Genomic DNA, 18,475 nt, shown 5'->3' on the forward strand with positions numbered 1-18,475 from the left:
CCGTGTGCTAAGCACTGTGTGTCGTGCATCATGCGCCGAGCATCGTGTATGGAGCCCTATGAACTGAGCACTGTGCATCACATATCATGTATGATGTGCCAACCCCCAGGCATTGAGCACTATGTGCGTGTTGTGTATCACGCACCGACCATGATACAAGCACCGTGCACTGAGCCCCATGTGTCCTGCATCATGTGCCAAGGACCACGCACCAAGCACCTTCCATCATACACTGGGCACCGTCCTGATGGATATGCACCAACCCAAGTTGTGCATCGTGTGTCGAGCACCGTGTATTGTCCCCGTGCCCCAAGCACTGTGTGTCATGCACCGTGCTCTGAGTACCACATACCATGCGCAGTGTTCTGAGCCCCATGCTCCATGCATCCTGCACGCACCCAGCTCCACTGCCCGAGGAGCCCAGGCCCCAGCCCTGCGGAACCGGGGCCCACGCAGGGAGCGGGAAGTGCCAGCCCTCGCCCCCTCGCTCATCGAGTGGCGCCGGGTGATAAATAAGGAAGTTAACACCCAACCCGGGCTGCTAATTAGCTTTTAACCTGTACTAGCAGTTAACTACAAAAGGCAGTCATTTGTTCCGGGGAGCTGGTAGCGTAGAAAGAACGAAACATGGCCAATTTTGTTCAGGATGAATTAAGACTTGCAAATGTAAAATGAGTTCATCTATTTAATTAAGTAGCGGCAATATGGATGTTAAATTAAGTTAATGGCAGGCATGCCAAAACAAGGTTATACAAATCTTGTCCTGGCGGGGTGGGTTCCGGATCCGGCCCTTGGATGTGGGGCAGTGGGGTTCTTGGGTGGCCCTGGGAGGGGGGCTGGTGTCCCTGGGGACACACCTCTGGCCTCCACAGGGATGGAGGGAGAGGGAGGTGGAGGTGGAGGGAAAAAAAACAAGGCAGCAGGAAAGGAAAAGCGCCTCTCACCCAGCGCCGCAATCTTATCAGGGCTGAACTTTACTCTCCTGCTAAAGATATAGGATACTTTAGGGACATCGGAAAGAAATAATAACCCTCTGATTTGTAGCTCTCAGGCTCTGGCAGCCGAGGGGGAAGGAAGACTGTCTTCTGCCATTACCATTTTTTGTATGAACTATTCCCCAAAGAAATCAAACCCTTGTACAAGCCCTCCCGTGCGGCAGCCCCTGCTCCGGTGCTGACCCGAGCTGTGCGGATTATCACCGCGCATCGCAGCCGGAGACAGGAACATTCATTAAAATTTGAAACACAAATGGAAAATTGCTACTTGAAGCCTCCTTGCCGGAGAGCCAGGCGCTTGATCAGAGACCTCATTAATGTATCTAATGTGTAAGGAACAATTAGACTTTTCAAAGACATCCTTTTCCCAGCCAGGGGAAAAAAAAAAACCAGTTAGAACCCTCCCCATCCAAGCCAAACCCAAAGCTGCCTCGAGGGATTGGGGTGCAAAACCCCAGCGGGAGCCTATGGGCCGCCGGAGAGTCTCGGCTCCATCCCGGCACCCGAAATGCCCGTTTCCCCTTAAGTTAGATGGGGAGGAAAGTGGGCTGATTAGAAAGCTGATTTCTTTTCCCAGCGACCGGCGGGGTTTTGCCATCCTCCCGTAATTAGCCGGTTACACGGCCGTATGTTTTATTTATGAGCCGAGGGCGGAGGGAAGGGGAAGCGGAGGAACGACCGTGCCCTATATATCTGCAAATAAAACACTTCATTTCCCTCCTGGGGAATGTCACCTCGAGAAACCATCGCTTTCCTGCTCACTGCCCCGTCCAAATCGCAGGCTGTAAATGGCTTTGTGGGCCTGGCTGGTGCTCAGATGGGTTTAAAATATGGATTTATGTCTTTATTCTGCATAGTCAAAGGTCAACAAGAGCAGGAAATCATCGCTGAGCTGCTTATTTACGGTGGGAGGCCACCGCTCGCTCCTCTTCATTGTGTGTCCCACTGGTGGATGCTTCCAGGGTGCCGGGTTGCAGGGAATGTGGTGGAGCCTGTGCCTCAGTTTCCCTAGAGTGGGCATCCCTTAGGGTGAGCATCCCACTGGGGGCTGCAGGCTGGATGTTCCCAGCATGGCTGCATGCCATGGAGAGACCCACGTGGAGGCCGAGCATCCTCAAGGCTGGGCGTCACCACGGTGAGGGTCCCGTGATCCAGGAGTGCCACATGCCCATCCCCATGGCCCCATCCGGGGAGCGCCGCGTGCCCATCCACCATGGCCCCGGCATGGGCAGGGCCGGCCCCGCGAGCTGCGCTCTCATGCTTTGCTAATCCCGCCTGGCACCTGCCCCAGCTCCCGGCGGCTTCGCGCGAGCAAGGAACCAATTAATCCTCCCGGCGCTCGGGGAACTGGGTCAGGCTCGTCAAGCTCTCCCGCTAACGAGGGGCGAGGCGCGGCGTGGCAGAGCCGGCTGCTGGGTGGCCGGGCGGGTGTCTCGCGCCGGTGCCCAGCGTCCCGTCTCCCGCGGGGTGGTAAGTGGGTAAACTGAGGCAGGACAAGCGCCTGCAGAGCGGGGAGAGCCAAGGAGGAGGAGGGTGGCGGATAATTCGGTTGGGCCGATGTCGCAAAGGGCTGGGGTTTCCCAATGGGGCAGCCCAGCCGCTGTGCCTCGGTTTCCCCATCCCGGCCAAGCAACGGGTGCTCCTGGTTTGGAGTGTTGGGGCCTGGGTGGCAGGGTGGGGAGTGCAGGCAGGGCAGGCAGGGCGCCCCTTTGAAGTGGAGCCCAACTTCCAGGAGTGAAGCAATTCTCGTTTGCATAATGAATAAAGGGAGCAAGGAGGGGGGCGAAACCCCAAAACCGGAGCTGGCAGGCAGGTCTGCCCTCCCTGCCTGCCCTCCCTCCCTGGCCTCCCCTCCCTGCCTGCCCGCTCCCCCAGCCGCCTGTAATTACAGGTTTATTGCCTGCACAGCTATTGTGTAATGACATGTTTGCAAATTAATTTTTACGGCTCATGCCATGGGGGGGGAGCAGAGGAGGGGTCCCCCGGTGCTTGCCTGAGCCCAGCAAATCCAACCCTATAAAAGTGAGGTGGGAACGAGGGAACTGGGTGATGTGGTGACCCCAAAGCTTTTCCAGCATGGGGTGGGGGGGTCCCCATTGCACCCAAACTAGGGGGGCATTGGGTTTGGGGCATGCACAGCTGTGTCACCCCATAGGTGACATTAGACAGTGAACCAGGGAGGTGTGTGGGGGGGTTTGGCCAGGGTGGGGGGACATGGTGGAGCAGCACCCCACGAGTGGGAGCAGCAGCACCCAGCACCCCGTGGTGCAGAGCACGGAGGCACAGGGGAGCTGCCTGGGAGGGAGCGGGACGCGAGCGACGATGACTCAGGGGACGGGCCAGAAATACTCCCAGCGCCGATCCTGACAGATGTAGGTTAGGAAGGAAGAAAAGACATAATAATAATCCCCCGACCTGGAATCGGGAAAGCAATATTTAACTGGGGGGGGGGAGGGGGGGGGGGGAAGAGGAGGGTGCAAGTTTTCACCAGCTCCGTCTTTGCCAGATGGGGTTTTGGGGAGGACACGTGTTCATTTGCAGCCAGAGGACCTTTCACCAGCACCCTCCAACCACCCATGCCCGGCCATGGGGCTGGATGGGTTTGGGGTGACGCTGGGACCCCCATGCCCCCTGTCCCCACACTTCGTTTCAGGCAGTGGGCACCTGGGAATGGCTGGATGGGTTTGGGGTGACACTGTGACCCCCTTTCCCCCCCGGCCCCATTCTCTGGAGCAGGCAGGGCAGGCAGGGGCAGGCAGCGGTCGCCTGGGAATGGCCTCTGTATCTTTAAGCTGTTTGAAGGGCTGGTCATTATCATACAGGATGTGGCTTCTCTTGCAGGGGCGAGATATCACACGTCGCCCTTGTGAACTTTGGTGTTAAAACCAGTTTGGGAAGAGAAGGACGGAGCTGGGCGGGGATGAGGGGGGGTGGGTGGCAAACGCACATGTACACTCAGGGGCAGGCTCCCCATAAGCGTGTCCCCATGGAAGCGTTAGCCCCTGGAATTGTGCCCCCGTGGAAGCGCGCTCCCGCGGAAGCGCGTGCCCGTGGAAGCGCGTTCAAGCGTGCCCGGAGCCAGCGACGCTCCCCCCCCTTTTCCACCCCGCCTTGGCTGATCGTTTGCTTAAAGCAAATTAAGCCGGGCCCTCGTTACTATGGTGCAGCCAGGATCTCCAGCCTCCCTCGCGCTCCCGTAATAGCATTTATTAGCCCTATTTGCCTGCAAGCATGTCTTCCCGGATCTGCTAATGCATCAGCGGAGAGGGAATGGGGGAGATCCTATCGGGCGGCTGATTACAGCCCCCGACGGCCAGCGAGGCCGGGAAGGGGGGATTTAGAGGCGCAGAGGGGATTTGGGAGCATAGAAGGGATTGGGGGGGGCAGCAGGAGCTCACCCCCAGCCCCCCGCGCCGGGGTTGGGGCAGGCAGCCTTCCTCGCCTGCCTTTTGTGAAGCAGCAGGCAGCTCCCGGCAGGCAGGAAAGTTGGGTTATTTATTGTTTTATTTTCCTAATTTTCCTGCTGAAGCGGCTTGGGGGGGCTTGGGTTTCTATTTTTATTTTATATATATTCCCCCCCCCCCCCGCCTCAGCTGGCCCCCCGCATCGGCAGCTGTTTGAAAACAGAAAAGGCAAGAAAGAAAAATTAAAATTATTCCGTCCGTAGGCGAAGAGGAGGAGGAGGAGGAGCGGGGTGTGAAGGGGAAGGAGGCTGCTCTCCGGGGCGCCCCGGGGGTTCGCCTCCCCGAAACCGCCGGGGCCAAAGGCTGGAGCCCGGGGGACGCGGGCGGTGGGCGGAGGGTGCCGGGGCGAGCAGCTGCCGGCCGCCCTCCTGCCCGCTCCCCGTCATTAGGGGAGACAAATCTGCTGTCAAGGAGCCAGATTTCCAATTTACCGATAATGATTCTTGCATGAAAATTGATCGAGGGGCAAGTCTGCCGCCTCTCGCCCGCCCGCCTTGGCGCAGCCCGCGGAGACGGGGCTTTCCGGACGGACGGACGGACGGACACACACCAGCTCGCAGCCCCGCGTGGGTCACCCAGCCCACGCCACCACCACCCTCTCCAGGGTGGGGGAGACCCCACTGCACTGCTCAGGGGGTGCGTTCCCCCCCCCAGCCGAGGGTCCCGCTGCCTCTTCATCCTCCTCCTCGCCGGCTTTTTGTGTGCCTGCGGTTGGCAGCTGGGGGCTCAGCGGCAGGAAAACCCCCGGGAAGGCGTCACGCGTGGCAGCCAGGCTCCTGCCCTGGCCCCGCCGGTGACAGCCGCCACTGCCACCCTCCGCCGGCGCCCTGGGCTCGCTGCTATTTCAATTTTTATTTTTCCTCCTCCCCCCACGCACTTGATTCCCCCCGCTCCTCCTCCTCCTCCACCTCCTCCTCCTTCTCCTCCTCCTCCCCGCTCCACCGTATTTTTTCGCCTCTGGTTTATTTTTCCAACCCCCTCCGTGTGGCTTGGTGCTAATTTTTGGGGGGGTTTCCTTCTTTTTTTTTTTTTTTTCCTTCTTGCTTCCTGACACGTCCTCCTCACCTTGGCTCTTTTATTTTTATTTTTAATTTTTTTTCCTGGCCGCAATGGAACTGTAACATAAATCATGTTTGGGTTGAAACCACCTCTCTATTACTTACCAGGTAAGGCACTGAGCGATGCTGCCACCAGCCCTCTGCACTCCCTCTCCCCCCACCCCAGGGTCTCCCCGTGGGGTCTCCCCTAACCCGGGGGGTGATTTGGGGGTGAAGTTACTTTCTTCCAGCACCTCATAGAGGTTTTGGGGTTTGGGGGGTGAAGCAGAGAGCTCCGGCATGGCACTGTACGGTTTTGGGGTGCATGGATTCCCCTCTCTTCTCCTGCTGCCACTCCCTCACCCTGGGGGTTTCTCCACTCCCCAAGGAGCTGGGAGGGTTCTGGCCGAGGTAGGATGGGGAGAAATGTGGGATGTGCTGTGTTTTAGGGTGGGGGTCCCTGCTGGCAGCCCCACCACTGCATGGGCAGGGAAATTTGGGGCACCAAAGTTTGCTGTGCCACCCCAGCCGGCAGCACTGGCCACCGCGGCAGCCGGCAAGGGAGGGGGACCCCCACAGGGGGGTTTGGGGTGTTTCAGGAGCATCAGTGGGGATGGGGAGCTGGGGTGTGAGACCAGGCACGCGCTCGGGGGGTGAAGGGTGTGTGCTCAGGGTGAGTGTTTGGGGTTCGAGGATATGAGCTGGGGGTGTGAACTGGAGGTGTACGGGGGTGAAGAGCTGGAGGTGCTCTTGGGGTGCAGGCTCAGGGTGCGTGTTTGGGATGCACACTGCGGGTGTAGGCTGAGTACACTCAGGCTGTGAGCTCAGGGTGCGAACTCGAGGTGCTTTTGGGGTGCACCCTCCGGATGCAGCCTTGGGCTGGGACCTCCGGCTGTGAACTCAAGGTGCTTTTGGGGTGCAGGCTTAGGGGGCAGGCTCAGGGTGTGAGCTCGGGTTGCTCTCCCAGACTTGAGGTGCAGTGACAGGGCCGCTCTCTGGGGGTCCATGCCCCTGCGTGGCCGTTCCCCCACGGATGGTTGTTTGTTTCAGGAAATGGCTTTGGCATGTGGTTGTTACCGGAGCGAGCGGCTCTGCCCAAGGCGCCTGCGCCAGAGCTCACGAAGGCGAGCCAGGAAGGGCGGCCGAGGGGGGCCAGGGTTGAACTTGAGGTTCCCCCCCTCTGGGAGGGGTTGCGGCATGACATCCCCTCCCATCACTGAGCCACGGTGGGGACGTGGGTCACCTGCTTGCCTGTGGCACCCAGCTCACTCCCAACATGATCCGACCCTGCGCCCTCCTCCTGCTGGCTGTGGGGGTCCCAGTCCCCGTCTTCCCCCCCCTCCCCAAATACCAGCGTCTTGCTCCTTGCTGTTCTCCACTGCCTAGAGAAGCCGTGGGTGATTCCTTCCTGGCCTCTGTGCCCTCCCTCACGGTGGGGACCCCTCCAAAGGTTGCAGGTGCAGGAAGACGGTTTGGGGGTTGGCTTTTTTCCCCTTAAATTCCATATTTAGCACACGTCGGTCGAGCCGGGGTTCCCAGCGGCAGCTCCTGTTGCGTGAAACTTCTGGCTTTGCCGTTGTTGCTAATGCACTAATTCCTGTGCCCTGGAAAACCCTGCTCCGTCCGGCTCCCCACTCCCCAACCGCCTCGGAGGGGGAATAATAAAACCGGAGGAGAAAAGCAAGACGGAGAGGAACGTGGAAGTGTCAGGCTGTGAGATTTAAGGCAATTAGGGGGAGTGATGCTGGAGGCGCTGGCACGCAGCGGGATCGCCGGCGGCAGCTGCCGGGCGTTGGGAGATGCCGGTGGGCCAGGTCGGGTGGGAGCAGATGGAGATGGGAACCTTCCCCCCGCCCTGGGCTCGCGGGGTTTCATCAGCGCGGGGCTGGTGGCGGTGACTCAGCGGCGCGAGTCCTGCTGGGGACTGTCACTGCCTCAGGGACCGCCTGGCCGTGGCCCGTGTCACACGCTCCTTGCTTCTCCGTGGCTTGTTCTTCCACCTTGGCTGGCACAGACGGCTCCTGTCTCCTGTGTCCCTCTGGTCACTGATGTTCCTGTCCCCTCTGTCCCTGTGGTCACCAATGCTTCTGTCTCCTCTTCCCCTCTGGTCCCTGATGCTCCTGTCCCCTGTATCCCTCTGGTCACCAGCGCTTCTTTCCTCTCTGTTCCTCTGGTCATGGGGCTGGAGATGTGCAGTGGGGCTCAGCTGACAGCGAGGGGACACTGGGCATGGTGGGCACCCACCATCAAGCATCGCTGAGAGCGAGGGGACAGGGAGGGAACCCCATTCCCTGCTGATCCATTGGGAACCGTGCTCAGGCTGGTTTTCCCTGAGATAATGTGGGCACTGTTGTCACCCTGCAGCCAGTGCCAGCATCCTTTGGGGACAGCACCTTCTTTTGGGGACAGCAGCACCCCTTGGGGTCACAGAGGGGCCTGGCTCTTGGCTCCAGCAGGCACAAAGGTTGCACCCGAATGCATACAGCCTTTTGGGGTCCTCCCTTTCCCTGTGGGTGTCCCCAAATCTAGCAGCCCCCAGCTGGAGGGGCCCTGGGACTCCCTGGCGGGTGCCTCGTGTGCCAGGGAGGATGGCAGTGGGTGCCGGCAGCGGATGCTGCTGACTCAGGACCTTCCCAAATGGTTCCTATTTTTATGCTGGGGCCGGGAATATTTAGCCCCTGGATCAAAGCAGATGGAAGGAGCTGGGTGATGCCGCGTAAACACCCGCTTGGCGGGTGCCGCTGGTGCGAGGTGTGAGTCACCGGCAGCTTTTGGCAGCACCGGGCGGGGACAGCCACCCCCGGGCTGGGTTTGAGGTGCTCGGGGCTGAACTCCTCTCTTGGCAGCTCCCTGGCTGGGTGCTGGGGTTGGGGGCTGCCCTGTCTCATCCTCACCGGCTGTGTGGTCAAAGGGTGCATGAGGATGGTGTTTGTGGGGTGCTGAGGGGGAACTGGGGGATGCCAGGGGGGTCCCAGCTATGTTAGGGTGCCAGGAAACCCCTCCTGCCTTCCTTCTGTGCCCACCCCACCATCCTCCTCCTCCTCCTCCTCCTCCTTCTCTTCTCCTCCTCCTCCTCCTCCTCCTCTTCTCCTCCTCTCGCCAGTCCTAAATTCGGTCGCCATGGCAACCATGTCAACCACTTTCCAGCTTCCCTGTGATGGTTTGAGGAGGGGAGGGGGGGAAGAGGGAGCCAGGGGAAGGGGGGGACCAGGGGCATTGCTTAGGGCTTGAGGGGACGCTTCCCAGATGGTTTTTTCCTGCTGGGTCCCGCCTGGCAAGTGGGGGCTGGTGCCAGCCCAGTGCGTGCCAAGAGGTCAGGGCTGGAGGTCCTGGCCTTGGGAGGGGCCTCCATCACAGCCCCCCAGCTCCGAGTGGGTGGGTGGGCACCCCCAAAATCCAGTGCCTCTCTGCAGCCATCCTGCTTGTGCCAGGGCCCTGCTGGTACTCGGGATGTCAGTAGCCACACGACTTGGAGGGGGGTGAATTACTCCCAGACACCCCTTTTTTTCCTTCCTTTATTCTTCCTACTGCCCCCCCTCCATAATCTCTTTATTCCCAGGCTAAGCCAGGTTCCCAATGGTTTTACAGACAGATTTGCCTGTAGCTATATAGGACAGGGTGTAAAGCTGGGTGTCTCTGTGGGTGGGTGTGTAACGCCAGCGCTGGCATCATCCCGCAGTGGCTGCCCCCCAGGAATGGCTGCACCAGCGTGGAGCCACAGTGCTGCTGAGGGAGAGATGGAATTACCCCAGCGGGATTCTGGCTGGCAGTTTGGGGTACCACTGCCACCCTACCGCCATCCCCCTGGCATCCCCCTCCTGGCACTGCCGCACCCCGATCCCCCGGGGTGCAGCGGGCATCACTCACCTCCAGACCCACCCTGGGGTTTCGAGGGGGAGCAGGTGCTTCCTTTCTTTACAGCGTGTCCCCCCCTTTTCCCTCTCCTTGGCACCGGCTGTCGGCACCTGCCGGGATGCTCCTTGGCACGGCACCGTGGCACGTGCGCGGGCACCGTCGGCGGCAGCCACGCTCAAGGCACTGCCGGTGGCAGCGGGGTGGGGGGGGTGGAGCAGGGCCAGCCCTGCCCCGAGCCTGGCAGCAGGGTGCATCCCCCCCTCTAATTTTATTACTAATTTTTAACTTTTATTTCCCAAACGCTGCGCTTAATTAAACCCAGCCGCCTCTTGCCGCGAGCCGACGTGGGGTATTTATGACACCAAACACCAACCCCTGCCAAAACACCCCTCCAACAGATTATTCCACCGGGATTAAGAGGGGGGGTGACACCCCAACCCCCTCCCCATCCCTTGCAAGACTCTTTGTGGGGGGAAGACGGCAGTGCTTCAGCATCCCCAAGCTTCCTCCTTCCCCCCTTCTTTTAATAATAATGCTTTAAAGATGTTTGACATCTGTAACAAACAGCTGGCATCCTGTTATGGAAGAATGTCCTTTTATTTCCGAGCAGGTTGAACTGTCATTAATAGTATAATTAGGTGATTATCGGCGTACAGCAGAAAACTGCTTAATTGCACAGCCAGCTTTCCGAGGATCCCGGCTCCTTTATTGCTGGATTTGTTTTAGCCGCCTGAATTTTTTCGCGCTGTGTTGTTGGTTTTGTTTTATGTGGGGTTTTTTTTCCACGTTGATTATTATTATTTTTTAATGCGTGTGACAGCTGGGGGAGTGTGGTGGCAGTGAAGGGGGGGACACACAGGCCTACGCTGGCACTGGTCCTCATGTGTCCCCCCCTCCAGGTCCCCAGGTGGTTTAGTTTTAACCCCATGTGTGCCAGAGTTGGGGAAAGGGGGCTCAGAGGGGGGGTTTGCTGGGTGCAGCACCCAAGGGTGGGTGGGAGCGCCCAGGGGTGGGAGCTGGGGGAATGAAGGGGACGGCTTTGTTGGGGAGCAGAGCCATGGCACCTGCTCGGAGGGACCCATCACCCTGGGAAACCTTTACCCACCCTCACCCACCCCACCATGCTGGGACCCTCTCTTTGGGGCACTGTGGCCCTCTCCATCCCCACTCGCATGGGGCATGCACGTGGCTCCCTGCCCTGCTCAGATGGCTGCGATGGTGTCACTCCATCCCCATCCTCATCCCTGTCCCTGGGATGTGTGGTTTTGGGGGCAGAGCAGCTTTTTTGGCGCCCGCCAGACAATAGCGCTTTGTATCTCCCTCCAATGCCGCCAAACACACTTGTTAGCGCCGCAGCTTTGTGCTGTAAATTTCCATGGAGTAATTACGTCTTAATTTATGATAATCCCGGGCGGGCGGTGGAGGGGGGCAAGCGCCAGTCAAGTTTGGAAGTTGCCCGCCGGGGCCCCGTGTCCCCCGTGGCTCACGCTGACCGTGAACTCCTCCGTCGACCATGAACTTCTCCATCCCGGCTGGTGGGGAGAGACTCCCAGAGCAGGGAACGGGGCTGTTCCCGGGGGAAACAGGGAGCTATGTGGGGTTGGGAACTGGTCTCAGTGAGTGTCCCAGCACGGTGGCTGGTGTTGCCCATCCCACCATCCATCCAGGAGCTCAGGATCCCATGGATGTGTGGGCTGAGGTCATCCCAGGGTGATGCCAGGATGCTGTGTGTGTCCTGGTGCTGGCTCCCCCAGGAAGGAGGGAATCTCCCCCAATCCACTGCTCCTGCATGGAGCCGGACCCTTCCCCCTTCCCACCGCTGAATGGCTCATCCCGCCTTTGTCTGGAGGGCTTATTACCGGCAAAATAGAGGCTCTTTTCCCTGGGCCTTCCCAGCAGGCAAATTAGACGCTTTGGCAATTTTCGAGGAGGAGGATGGGGAGGGGAGGAAGGCTCTCATCACCCGGCACACAACCCCAGCACCAGGCAGGGCGCTGGCACTCTCCGGCACAGGTTTTGGGAGGGAAGTGAGAAGCTCCCTGTGTCCCCTCCAAAACCACTGAGGCACCGCAGTGAGAATCCCATGGGATTTGAGGAGTCTCCCTGTGGAGGGGGTCAGGTCTGGGGGACGTGTTCACAGTGTCAGTGAGCATCCCTGCGGGGCTAGGAGGGCGCTGGCATCTGTACATCCCACTACCCATTGCTGATGGGGACTGTGGATGCTCTGGGCACCCTATCCCACGCTCCAGGCTGGGTTTTATCCTGGGAAAGGGGTGAGAGGGTGAGAGCAGGGGGCTGCGCCCGCTGCACCTGCGGCCAGGTCCCCGTTGGGAGGCAGCGTGCACCCACTGACATTTGCCAAGCGTAAAAATTCAATTAATTCCAGCAGGCAGATTAAATATAAGTGAATTTTAATAATTTGCTCGAAAGGCTGAGGATTACTGTAGGCGAAAAGGGAGGATGCTGCGCACACGGGGGCACCAGCCGGCCTTCCCAGCACCAGCACGTGGGATTGCCGGCGCTAATCACCCTAAATCCCGGCGTGGGAAGAGAAGAAGGGTCTGGTCCCCTTACTGGGGTTTTCGTTGATCTTCCCCTGTGATGAGGAACATGTTGGATCTGTCCCACCAGTGCTGGCAGTGTTGTCCCCATCCCCAGCACAATCTGACTCCACGGACATCTCTGCTGTTTCAAACCCTCCTCACTGGTGCCCATTCTTGGCAGGTTCCATGAAAAGGGGGGAGACTCACCAAGGTGGCCCTGGGGACCGCAGTGGGACACTGCAAGGGGTCCCAGGGCTCCTGGGTTTGGAGAAAGCCAGGGTCTTTCCAAGACCTCCTCAGCATCCGTAGCTCAAAGCTGGGGATATGGGGCACCGATCGGTAGCAGATGGTGCCAGTATTGGGAAAATGAAAATACACGCAGTAAATTAGCTGTTTGCCAGCGTTAATTCCTTATCCCAAGGTAAAACCTTCCCTCTGGCCCGTGCTGGGCCATCTGCACTGTTATAAACCGCGGTGCTACGGCGCACGCGGGGGGATCCCGAGAGTGTGGGGGGGACCCCCTGTCCCGCCCAGACCCCCGGCTTTGCCGGTGGCACAGTGGGATTGATGGAGATTGCCCGTGACCTTTGCTAGGACACGAGGTATTACCATTAATACTTCTGTATTTCCGGAGTTCGTGCCATCCATAAATCTCATATCAAGGCGGGCGGGCGGTGTAATCTGCCAGGCGACGTTATTAATTCTCGTTATTAATACCTGTTATTAGTACCTGTTATTAATACCCGTTGCCCATGGAGCCCGTAGTGAGCTGCCTGTGGATGGGGTAAAGGATGGGGGCTGCACCTGCCTTTTTGGGGTGCAGCCAGGGCAGGTGCTGGGAAATCCCTGGTGCCAGCAGAGTTACCCACCGGCAGTGGGGGGGGTCCCCTGCGGGCACCCACCCCTGTGATGGGGACAGCTTTTGGCTACGGACCCCTTTGGCTCTGCTGGGGGTTTGCAGCACCTGAAAGACAGAGGGGTAGCAGGAGGCATCTGCTCACCTTGTCCTGGCACTTCCTGACTGTGCCCTGCAGTCCCTTCCCCTGGCTGAGTCCTGGCCCCCCACCCTGCCTGCAGGCCCTTGTCCCTGTCTGCAGCCCACTGCCCTTGCCTGTAGCTCCCTGCCCCTGCCTCCCCCTCCCCTTGCCCTGCCTGCAGCCCCCTGCCCCTCTCTGCAGCCCCCCTGCCCTGCCCCTGCCTCCCCCTGCCCCGCCAGGACCTGCCCTGTGCAAGATCCAGCCTGCGTGAAACTCTAATCTCCAATTTTATTCGCTCGGCTCCAGCCGATTTGCATAATCCACATAATCACCCTGGTTTTAATTGCCTACAACTCTGCAGAAAGATCATGTGGTTAAGTGGTAAATCATAATTAGATAAATAATTGGCTTGGCCGCAGCAAGCTGCTTTGTTATACCTGCCATCTGCTGGGCAAGGGCTCCTGCGCCCAAAACAATGCGCTGCTGCCACACGCCTGCGCCAGGCTGGGGGTGTGGGGGCATGGGGACATGGGGCACGGGGATTTGGGGATGGGAGGGCAGCCTGGTTGTGCCGAGCATTGCCCACTCTTGGACTGTGCCATGCCCGGCAGCTGTGCAAGGTCTGGCAGCACTGTGAGATGTCTGGCTCCGACACGTGTGTTGCCCAACAGCACTGTGGAATGTCCAATGCCACCATGTGGTGCCCTATGGCATCTTGGAATCCCCAGTGACACCATGGAATGCCCAACGGCGCTGTGCAACGCTCAGTGGCACCACAAAATGCCCGGCAGCACCATGGAATGCCAAACAGCACCTTGCCCTGCTCAGTGGCACCGTGGAATGCCCAATGGCACCATGGAATTCCACAGTGACACCATTTAATGCCTGGCAGCACTGTGCAGTGCCCAGCTCTCTTCCAGGCGATGCCCAGCATCCCAGTGCAATGTCCGAATCTCCTCACGATGCCCAGCATCTCAGTTGAATGCCCAACTCTCTCCCACATGATGCCTGGCAGCCCCAGGGAACACCAGCACCCCATGAAGCCATTCAGCCGCAGCAGCAGCTGATGCAAAGGGGTGTGGGCTGTACCCCACTTCCCCCAAAGCAGAGGGATCCTTGGAGATGGCTGGCACCTGGATCCAGGCATCAGGAGCCAAGAGGAGCTGCCAGCCCAACCTGGGGGCTGCAGAGAAGCTCAGGGATCAGCAGCATCCTTGGGGCACAGGCACTTGATTTTTGAAGCCCCCAGCTTCGAAATGGGGCAAAAATGGAGCGGAAAGTTACTTTCAAGTAAATCTTTCACTGTCTGTATTTCCTGTGGGCTGAAAAGTCTCCCACGGCTGGTTGGCCTGGGCTTGGGAAGGCCAGGAAGGGAGAGAAACCATCCGGCATCACTCCATCCGTGGCCTCTCCCAGCGCTGCGCCCTCCAAACGAGCTCTTATTACTTTGCTTGTTGTCGTTTGCCAGATCAATGGTCCATGGAGGAGTGATCGATGGAGTCCCAGCTGGATAATAGCGCCATGTGCCCGGATGCTTGGGGCTGGGCTGGGCTCCACAGGGACCACCGAATCCCATCCCTGGCCGTGAAGGTGCTCCTTACTTCAGGGGACCCACCCAGACCCCTCCAAGGGGATGGTGGATGCTCCTGGGATGGGTCCTGGGCTCTGCCCTGCGCACCTAAAATTGGACAGAGGCTGCACCTGGGTACACCTGGGGACAGCAAGTCTGGCCACCTCCCTTCGTTTTGGCTGCGTGCTGAGAGGTGGGGAGGGAGAGCGGGAATGTGGGCTCTGATCGATCAATTAATTAATTAATGGAGCACGCTGGAGGTGCGGCGGCAGAGCTGCTTTAATGAGGGGTGGGAAACGTGTGGCGGCTCGGCAGGACATCCCCGGAAGAGGAGGTGGTCCCTCCTGTCTGTCCCCTGCCCGTGGGCTCCCAAGAGGGTGACGGGGTGCGTGGCAGGGGGACGGTGGGCAGGGAGGACGGGCACACGCTGGCCCTGGCCGCCTGCCCTCCATCCTGGGGCTCTGCCTGCTGCATTCAGACAGCGGGAAGGGGGGTTGTGACAATGTGAGGCCATTAGCATTGAAAATCCATGCAGAGCAGCTGTTCCCGCTAGGAGCATGCAGCTGGATGCGGCTGCGGAGCGGGAGCCGAGGTGCTGGGAGAGGGGGGAAAGGCTGAGGGGGGACCTCATCACCTCAGATCCCTTGGGGAGTCATCCAGAGCAAGCATGGAGGAGCCTTCCAGAGGGCTGGGCCAAGTGGGCTCCATCCCAGCGGCGGTCCTGTGGGCTGGGTGCGGATCCATCCCGGGGGAGGAGGATGCAGGATGCTCGTCTCTCCCCGCTCCCTCGGCCTCCCGCCGCGCTGGGTTTTTTTCCGCTCCATTTGCCAGGGGCTGGAGCTGCTGCCTGATCGTATTTGGTAATAAATTATTAGTTCCAGCACTCGGGAGCCCGGGAGCTCAAAATAGCTGCTGTAAGAGCGGGCGGCTGGTGCAGGTCGAGTTCAATGGCAATCTGCTCCCAAGGGCACTCCATGCTCATTAGGGGCCTTTCAAGGTGCTGGGAAGGGGGCAAGCTGGAGCCAAGGTGCTAAACCTGCCCACTTCCTGTTTCCTGACAGCAGTACCCCCTGCCCAGGGATTTCGGGGTGCTGGGAGCCCATCCCTGCCCCTCGCTGCCCGTTCCTGCCTGCCCGCAGCGGCTGCCGGTGGGTTTTATTTGTCTCCAGCCCCACCAGGCAGCCAGACTGGTTCTGCTCTCGCTGCCGGAGGAGGCTCCCGCTGCCAAAAAACCCGCCAGCATCATCAGGAGCAGATGGAGAGAACATGGCACGCTCCCAGCTCCCAGCTCCCAGCCCTGCGCCGGGGATGCGAGGGGGGCAGGGACACCACTCCAGGAGCCAGAGGCTTGGGGTCCTGCACTGCTGGAGATGCCAAACCCCATGGCGGGTGCCATGTGTGGCACTGTGGGAAGAAGTGGCACAGGGAAGGGTGAGGGGAATATGGCAGTGACCCTGCCATCCCCTCTCCTCCTCCTGCCGGGCAGGGAGCTGCCTGCTCTGTGGCCAGCAGCCAACGGGCACCGGGAATGCCAGACACTCCCTGTGCCGCTGTGCCTGAGCACATGCTGTGGGAGGGATGGGGACAGGGTGACACATCACCTGCTTCCCAGTCCTCAACCTCCCCCATGGCCTCAGCAGGCACCCAGGTGTCCTGCAGCCCTGCAGCCCCCCCGTCTTGGCATTTTGGAGGGACACAGGCAGCAGCTGCCCGGGGACAGGTACTTGAGGGTGCCAGCCCTGCACCCCACAGGGCTGGGGGCAGCGGAGGGACAGCCTGCCCTGTTTTGGGGTTCATGTCCCCGCCCCGGTGAGGCAACTGCTGACGTGACCCCGGGCTGCTCCAGGCACAGAACTTGACCTGTTTTTCCGCACGGATCTGCCTGCTGGGAAAAGCAGCCGGGGAAGGACTGAGCAGGGGTGGGGGGGCACCTCACCGTGGGGCATCACGGCGTCCCCAGCCGCCCTCAGGGGTGAGTGGCACCAACACGGCGCCGGCGGCGGGATGCCGGACAGAAGGGGGACACAGTGAGGCCCCACATCCCATCCCCACGTGGATTCTCCCGCCCAGCCAGCTCTCCGTGCCTCAGTTTCCCCAGCTGGCAGCTGTCCCTTGGAGCAGTCCAGGGACGCCTGGACAGACGGACGCCAGCGCCGTCGGGGCACGGCGGGTGAGCGGCGCTGCTCGGGCCCCAGCCGGGGCGGAGGCGCCGATTTTATCACCGGGAAGAAGCGGCAAAACTGGTTTTGAGCCCGGCTGGGGCAGCGGCACAGCTCAGCCCGGGGGGCACACGAGCTCCCCGCACGCTTCCCGGCGAGCTGCCGGCTCCCAGCTGCCCTGCGCTCGCCTGGCAAATCCCACTGAGATCATGAGTTTGCCGGGAGGCGTTTGGGGCCGCGGGGATCAGCTGAGCATCACACGGGTGATGCCCTGCCGCCAGTCCCGTGCCCGGAGAGCGTGTGCCAGTGAGCTGATCCCACCGAGTGGCTGGCAAAGTGTCTCCAGACATGGATTGGGGCTGGAATGGGGGGGGGTTATACCGGGGTTAATAGGTGGGGAGGAGCTGGGGGGCACTGGGAAGTGGTTGGGGATTGCAAAGCTGTGCCCGGGGGCTGTGGGGCTGTGCTGGAAGAATGCAGGAATGTGCCCAGGCAGTGCCTGGGGGATGCGGGGCTGTGCCTGGGGGATATGGGGCGATGCCCATGGAATGTGGGGCAGTGCCCAGGGCATGCAGGGCTGTGCCTTTGAGCTGTGGGGCAATACCTGGGAGACGTGGGGCTGTGCCTAGGGAATTCAGGACTGCAGCCAAGAGAATGCCAGGCAGTGCCTGGGGGGTGCAGGATTGTGCCCAGGGGGTGTGAGGCAGTTCCTGGAGGATGTGGGGCAGTGCCCAGGGGGTGCAGGGCTGTGCCCAAATACATGGGGCTGTCCCTGAGAGCTTTGGGGCAGTGTCTGGAGGATGCAGGGCTGTGCCAAGGGGATGCCAGGCAGTGCCTGGATGATACAGGATTGTGCCTGGGGGATGCAGGGCAGTGCTCAGGGCATGCAGGGCAGCGCCCAGGGAGTTCAGGCTGTGGCTGGGGTGCTGCATCCCCTTTGGATGGTGCATGGGGGCCTGGTGGGGCAGGTATATCCCCGTGCCTCGCTCTCGGGGGAACACCAAGGACTCATCCGGGGGTCCACAAGCTGAAGCAGAGCCCGGGGGTGCTGGTGCAGAGCCTGGGGGTGCCGATGCAGAGCCTGGGGGTGCCGGGGCCAGGCTGGCGTGGCGGGTTGGCTTCCCAGCTGTTCTGGTAATGAATTTACATGAGCCGAGCGTGTCGACAAGGCGGCAGTCAATGGCTGAGAGCACCGGAGTTAATAAATGCTTGTATAATGAGGGCAGAGGGGAACGTGCCGCCGCGCCGGCCGCCTCTCCTGGGGCCGGGGGGCAAAGATTAATCAACGCTGAGTGCCACTCGTGCCCCCCCGGCTCCCGCGGCTCCCGCAGCGCCCGGCGCTCTACCCAGCCAGCCGCTGCCATGGGATGCTCCGGTGTCTCCCGCGGTTATGCTCTACCCACCCACCCTCTATCATGGGATTCTCCAGGTGTTCTGGCGTCGTCAATGCCTCCAGCTGCCTCCAGCCCCACTGGGAGTTGGGGAGCTGCCCCACGACCCTCCCCCCCCATCCGCCTGCCCACCTGGGAGCTGGGCTAATTTTAGGCTGGTGTTAATGAAGCTGCTCGGTGAAGTCTATTTTAAGGGCCCTGACATCAGCAGTTGCTGTTTCGGGAGGTGGAGAGCCCTGGAGCAACTGGTGTGACAGCTCGGGGGACACGAGGTGGGCTGCACCCTCCTGCTCAGCTCCTGAACCCCCAGTTCTGGGGGTCACTGTGCCCTGTAGCACCTTGGTGCTTAGGAGTGCAACGAAGGGGATTTCGGGGGGCTGTGGTGAGGATTTGAAGGTGCATTTTGGGGAGCTGGGGGTGCTGTGGTGCAGATTTGGGGGGTGCAGTGCTGGGGTTTTGGGGTGTGCAGTGCTGGGGATCCATG

At 60.4% G+C, this 18,475-nt stretch overlaps 1 protein-coding gene across 1 annotated transcript in view; it reads left to right on the forward strand.

Moving 5' to 3' along the window:
- GSE1 (Gse1 coiled-coil protein) overlaps positions 1–18,475 on the forward strand; it is a 100,425-nt gene that overhangs the window by 67,234 nt on the left and 14,716 nt on the right.

This window comes from Neopelma chrysocephalum, unplaced genomic scaffold, assembly GCF_003984885.1.
Source record: "Neopelma chrysocephalum unplaced genomic scaffold, ASM398488v2 Primary Assembly neopelma1_68, whole genome shotgun sequence".
Lineage (NCBI taxonomy): Eukaryota > Metazoa > Chordata > Aves > Passeriformes > Pipridae > Neopelma > Neopelma chrysocephalum.